Here is a 7242-nt window from a genome sequence, read left to right as displayed (position 1 = left end):
GGCAGGGTCACTCAGTCATCCAGACAGCCCCAGAAGGATTCCATGCACTCATCGGCTCATCCTCTGTCCCGTGGCCTCTTCCCCGCTGGCCAGGCTCACATCCCACACGGTGAATCAGCAGAAATGGGACCAAGGTTCTCCCTTGAGTTGCCGGAAGCTTCTTAGAGCTCCTCTTTGAACAGTTGGAGTCAGAGAAAATAAAAGGGCCAGTTCCCATCACTTTCTGTCCTTCCCATACTTATAATCCCCACCAGTGAGGCATTCGATGGTTATGCACGACAATGGCTATTTGCAAAAAGAATATCCTGAACCTTAAAATGTATTCCTAGGGCAACAAAACTGTTTCAGGTGCCTCTGCTTGCTACAGACCAAACATAGCCAGAGAAAAATACTACATCAATGCAGATCTGAAGTCTTCCACTTCAGTTCTGGTCCAAGATACACTTTTCTCCCTGGGAACAGAGCAGTTTGTGCTACCAGACCTTGTTTGCTAAGCTTGAGCACCTGGCCCTGTCTGTGCTTTTGGGAGTAAATACATCATCAAATTAAGCTTCCGTCATTGGAAAGCCACAGGCGGCGGAGCAGAGACGACAAGCTGTCCTTGGTGAGGTGAGAACAGCTGGATGAGGCACCACTGGAGAGAACACAGGACAGGGATCTAAACAGCCTTCATCAGAGTTTTCTTTCCAGTCCTGTCCGCCAACGTATCTAACAGATTGGTCCCGGGCAGCCCAGGAGTGCAAACGTAGGGGGCTGTCCTGGCCAGCATCTTCAGTTCCCAAAGGAGATGGACTTTATCAGAATCACGGGGAATCTGCAGCTCATGAGAACAGTTTCGGTGGCTTGTGGGGCGGGGGGGGGGGGGGGCTTCAAAACCAGGCAGGAAGGCAGGATTGACAGAAAGGAGGGGCAGTGGAGCCGGGGCAGGGGTGGAGGGAGGAGGGGTCACCCAAGTCGCCAGTTTGCTCTGCCACTCACTGGGGTCGCGACTTTGGGAAAGTCAGTTCCTTTCTCTGGGCTTTTGGATGATGACGTCACAGCCCTCAGATCTGATGCTCCTAATATTACAGACTTCTTTGTAAGTCATTTTAGAGCTGAATCTTGAATGCCATCGTGGGCAGCACAGGGCCAGAAGCTCACCAACAGGGAGGGCAGGCAGAGTGCTTCCATAGCTTCTGTGATATGAGTCTATTTTTATTCCTCCTACAGTGTTGTGAATATGCCACTGCTTGGGAGGCTAATTTCATGCTCACTCCCTGGAAATGCATGCTTCCCCTTTAACCACAGATTTTCTCATATTCCTCTCCCCCTCGCGCCCTCTCTCCCAAGGTGCAGCCATGAAGTCAGGTCTGCCTTACCTTACCAACTCCCACGAGTTCCTTCCCTGCTTGATCGCTTCTCTTCTTAGCTCTCATAGCTAGCATGTTTTATATTATTTACTTATTTGTCTAATTGCTGACTCTTCTTACTAGAATATAAGCTCCATGAATACAGAGGTTTTTCTCTGACTTGTTCACCATTGTGTTTGTTTTTTAAATGATTCTTAAAGAAGATTTATTTGAAAGAGTAATAGTAGGGGAGGAGGTGGAAACAAAGACACAGAGAGAGACAGACAGACAATCTACCACTTGCTGGTTCATTCCTCAAATGGTTGCAATAGCTAGGTCTTGGCCAGACTGAAACCAAGAGCCAGGAACTCCATCCTGGTCTTCCACAGGGGTGAAATATTTGGGCCATCTTGTGCTGCCTTCCTAGAGGAATTAACGGGAATGCTAGGTTGGGAGCAGAGTAGCTGGGACTCAAACTAGCACTGCAGTATGGGATGCCAGTGTCTCAAGCAGCAACTTAACCCACTGTGCCACAAGACCAGCCCCACACTACTTGTGTTTCTACTGCCTAAGACGGAGTCAACTCCATTGTAGTTGCTTCACAAATGCTTGCTCCCTAAATGAATAAAGATTAGTAGGTTTCCATTCCCCATAGGACCCCAGTACTTGATAGAGTTGTCAGAGTAGTAAGAGCAGCTCCAAGGCTATAATAATAAACTTTTAAGTATGTGCTTACTAAGCATGGAAAAACATTTTGGGCTACAAATGGGAGAAAAGAGGGAGGTTATTCTATGATTTGTTTGGCCATAGGAGTTTCTATAATAGAGAGTAGCAGTTGTATTTCGTTGACTACCCTTGTTTGCTGTCTGTCCTTCTGTGTGTTGCATGGGCTTCTAAAAGTTTGTGGGAAAATGGAATACAAATAGACAATGCAAAATTTCCACGAGCTTTTTGAAGCTCCCTCATATACACAGAAGTTTTCCTTCATGTAAACATCTAAAGGAAAATGATAATAAAAATAGTATCCTCGGGGCCGGTGCTGTGGCATAGTTGGCTAAGCCTCCGTGCCTGTGGAGCCAATGCCAATTCAAGTCCCAGCAGCTCCTCTTCCAATCCAGCTCTCTGCTATCGTCTGGGAAAGCAGTGAAAGATGGCCCAACTGCTTGGGCCCCTGCACCTGCATGGGAGACCTGGAAGAAGCTCCTGACTCCTAGCTTTGGATGGTCCAAGCTCCAAATGTGTTGCAGCCATTTGGGGAGTGAACCAGCAGATGGAAGATCTTTCTGCCTGCAACTCTATATCTCACTTAAATAACTAAAATTTAAAAAGAGTAGTATCCTTAATGTTTAAGAGTTCCAAAGAAAAGCTTACAGAACAATGGGTATTACAGGTATGGTGATAAAACTAGATGGGTTAGGGTTCTACCGTCCATGGAGGAAGGGGGCTGTGTCCCAGGCATTTGGGTGAGTCTGGAGCACTCTCTTCACTTGGCAAAGCGGCAGTGTTCTCCAGGCTGAGAGCAGATCAAGGTCAGCTGAAGCTAATCTTCACAATTGTGCTGCCTTGGACATGGGCCAGGGGAACCGAACAAATTGATTTTCCCCAAACTCTGCCACCCATGGGCTGTGAAGGCCTGTTCGTGGGGTGTTATATGGTAAGATTATACGTAGAGGGACATCAGGAGGCAGGGAGAAATGGGAGTGTCTTGTTAGTAGAAACAAGAGAAGCTGTAAATGCTGCCAGGCAAGAGACTGGGCGTAGTGGAAACCTGGGGGAAGTGGTCAGTGATTATCAGATGAGCACATCAGCAGCAAATGTGTGAAGGTCATGGGGCACGGAGCTGTTAAAAAAAACTTACACTTATAAGACAATGGATTTGGGCACACTGAATGCTGACCAGAAAGGGAGAGGCCTGGGCTGTCTTCCAAGTCTGAAAGGTCATTTGGATTTTCTCTTTGTGCATCAGTTAGACCATCTATAAAGTGACTTGGTGTTATATGAATTTACCTCCAGTTTAAGAATTCACACACTCTAGCCTGAGTTTGAAATACTTATAGGAATAGTACCTATGAAAGGGAATGCCTTTATATAAATTTTCCAGAAAAATGAAGAAGTCTACAGTTTTCATTTAAAAATTTTCCTTTGGGGGCCGGCGCCACGGCTCACTTGGTTAATCCTCTGCCCGCAGCACCAGCATCCCATATGGGTGCCAGATTCTGTTCTGGTTGCTCCTCTTCCAGTTCAGCTCTCTGCTGTGGCCAGGAAGGCAGTGGAGGATGGCCCAAGTGCTTGGGCCCCTGCTCCTGCGTGGGAGACCAGGAAGAAGCACCTGGCTCCTGGCTTTGGATCGGTGCAGCGCCGGCTGTGGCGGCCATTTGGGGAGTGAACCAATGGAAGGAAGACCTTTCTCTCTGTCTCTCTCTCTCTCACTGTCTAACTGTCAAAAAAAATTTTTTTTCCCTTTGTTGAGCAGTGGGTTATGCTGCTGCCTGTGATGCCAGCATCCTATTTCAGAGTGCCGGTTTGTGGCCCAGCTCTTACACTTCTGATGCAGTTCCCTGCTAGTACACCTGGGAAAGGAACAGACAATGGCCTTGGTACATGGCCCCTGCCACCCACATGGAAGACCTGGATGGAGTCCCAGGAGTCCCTAGCTTCCACCTGGCTGCTACCTGGCCGTTGCAGCTACTTGGGAAGTGAACCAGCAGGTGGAAGATCTCTGTCTCTCCCTCTCTCTGTGTCACTCTGTCTTTCAAATAAATATAAGAAATCTTAAAAAAAAAACCACAAAAAAACCTTTCATTTCAATCAACATGAGTTATGGGGCTCCTGGACTTCAGCTCCCAGTGACTGATGAACGTCAAATGAATGGGATCCCATCATGGTTGCTTGTTGGCCTCCAGTGCGTGCTGAACTTCTCTGCTTTTTTCTCTAATTTGAAAAACTCTGTCTTCATCTCCACCCATTTTTAAAAAAAATTATTTATATTGAAATATTTACAGAGAGAGAGAGAGAGGTCTTTCATCTACTGGTTCTCTCACCAGATGACCACAAGGGCCAGGGCTTGGCCAGGCAGAAGCCAGCAGCCAGGAGCTTCTTCCTACCTCCCACATAGGTGGCAGAGGCCCAGATACTTGGGCCATTTTCAGTTGCTTTTTCCAGGCAATTAGCAGGGAACTGGATCAGAAGTGGAGCATCTGGGACTTGAACTGGTGACTATATGAGATGCTGGCAGTGGCTGTACCCTCTATGCCATAGCGCTGACTCTTACCCAAGCAAATTCTGTCTAGTCTCTAAGGCCCTATGAAGTCATCCCCTTTCTCTGAACCACCTCTAGAAACCAGCTCATATGCCTGTATCATATTTAACAGACTATAGGCGACTGCCACCACTCCTTATAACTTCTCCCCTAAACACAAGCCCAGGACACAGTACAGTGTTTTTGGCAGAAGAGTCCCAGCAAATGCTGTACCTGCAGAGAAAGAGCAATCACACCACTGCCTGAAAATCAGCCTCTGCTGGGGTGGGTGTTTGGCCTAGCCGCTGAGACACCCATATTCTGATTCTGAGTGTCTGGGTTCCAGTCCTGGTTCTGCTCCCTATTCTAGACTAGTGCTAATGCACACCCTACCTGCGAGCCACTGAGTGATGGCTCAAGTAGTTGGGTCCCTGTCACCCACATGAGAGACCTGGGTTGAGCTCATGGCTCTTGTTTCTGGCCCCGAGCCAATCTAGGCTATTGTGGACCTTTGGGTAAATGAGAGCCCTCTGTCTGTTTCCCTCTCACTTCCTGTATCTCCACCTCTGAAATATATTAGTTAAAAAATTGTCCTTAACTGATGTATGTTATGGGACAGGGGCTCCTGGCTCTTCTCATGGAGTCAGATCGTAATGTATACACTTTGAACAATTGTAGTGAAGAAGAAAAAATCTTGGGTTATAGTTTTTCCAGTATTTAATTGATGTAACATAGGATTCACCCAAGTCTGACTAAATTTATAAGCTTCAAACAATAACATTTCCTTATATTTTAAAAAAAGAATTTTCCAGAGTGGGTGTTGTGGTACAATAGGTTAAGATGGCTGGCGTCGCAGCTCACTAGGCTAATCCTCTGCCTGCGGTGCTGGCACACCGGGTTCTAGTCCCGGTCGGGGCGCTGGATTCTGTCCCAGTTGCCCCTCTTTCAGGCCAGCTCTCTGCTGTGGCCCGGGAGTACAATGGAGGATGGCTCAAGTGCTTGGGCCCTGCACCCCATGGGAGACCAGGAGAAGCACCTGGCTCCTGCCTCTGGATCAGTGCGGTGCGCCAGCCACAGCGCGCTGGCCATGGCGGCCATTGGAGGGTGAAGCAATGGCAAAAAGGAAGACCTTTCTCTCTGTCTCTCTCTCTCACTGTCCACTCTGCCTGTCAAAAAAAAAAAAAAAAAAAGGTTAAGACTCCACTTGGGACTTCTGTGTCCCACATAGGAGGGCCTCTTCAAGTCCCAGCTCCTCCAATCCAGGGTCCTGCTAATGTGCCTGAGAGGTGGCAGATGATGGCCTGAGTGCTTATGTTTCTGCCATCCATGTGGGAGGCCTGGATTGAATTACAAGTTCCTGGCTTCTGCCTGGCCCAGCCCTGGCTACTGTGGGCATTTGGGGAGTGAAATAGTGGATGGAAGATCTGTGTGTGGGGGGGGTGGGGGGTGGGGGATGGGGGGTGGGGGGTTTCTCCCCTTTTCTCTGTCCGTCTACCTTTCTTTCTTTTTTTTTTTTTTAAAGATTTTATTTATTTATTTGACAGGTAGAGTTACAGACAGTGAGAGGGAGAGACAGAAAGAAAGGTCTTCCTTCCATTGGTTCAGTCCCCAGATGGCCACAACAGCTGGAGCTGCACCAATCTGAAGCCAGGAGTCACGTGCTTCTTCCCAGTCTCCCATGCGGGTGCAGGGGCCCAAGGACTTGGGCTATCTTATTTTTTTTTTTATTTGACAGGTAGAGTTATAGACAGTGAGAGAGAGAGACAGAGAGAAAGGTCTTCCTCCGCTGCCCTCCCGGGCCACAGCAGAGAGCTGAACCGGAAGAGGAGCAACTGGGACTAGTACCCGGTGCCCCAACTGGGACTAGAACCCGGGGTGCCAGTGCAGCAGGCAGAGGATTAGCCTAGTGAGCCACAGCACCAGCCAACTTGGGCCATCTTCTACTGCTATCCCAGGCCACAGCAGAGAGCTGGATTGGAAGAGGAGTAACCGGGACTAGAACCGGTGCCCATATGGGATGTGAGACTTTACGTCTCACACTGGTTCTATTACTTCTTGCCTTCATCATCCAAAGCCTTGTTTTCCCTTTTGTTACTATTTCCAATCCTTTATCTTTAGCCTTTTTTCCCATTTCTCTAGAGGTTCTTTCCCCAAACCCTTCTCCACCAATGTCAAGAGTTCTGGAATCTGACTACAATCTCATAGAGTAGGAAAGAATTCTTGTTCTCCGGATGTTACAGTAAAAGCAGAAATTGCGGCAGACAGGATTGAGGTCAGACAAGAAAATCACCCCCAGGGGTTTGAGATTGTAGAGTTGTTGAAGAGCTGTGAAGGGAGTGTTTTCCAGCAATAGTTCCCATCAGAAGCAGCAGCGGAAACCTTAGGCGTTTGTCATTATGACTACACTGAGAACATCACCTATTTCCAGTCTCTCTTCTTTTAAGGGCTGCAGCCAAAGTTTTGCTGCGCATCAACACAGGTTATGTCAAAAAGGACAGGTACTCACAATAACTCATAGGTACAGGGTGTCTTACATTGACACACAAAACCTTCCTGTACACTGCCTCCCTTAATCCTGACAACTGCTGCTGAGATAATCATCTTTATCTGAAGTTCAGTGACCGGGGACTTGCCTGTGGACATGTGTTTAGCACCTCCTGACGCTGACGTTTAAAT

This window comes from Lepus europaeus, chromosome 10 (assembly GCF_033115175.1).
Source record: "Lepus europaeus isolate LE1 chromosome 10, mLepTim1.pri, whole genome shotgun sequence".
Taxonomy (NCBI): Eukaryota; Metazoa; Chordata; class Mammalia; order Lagomorpha; family Leporidae; genus Lepus; species Lepus europaeus.
This window is presented reverse-complemented; position numbering follows the sequence as displayed.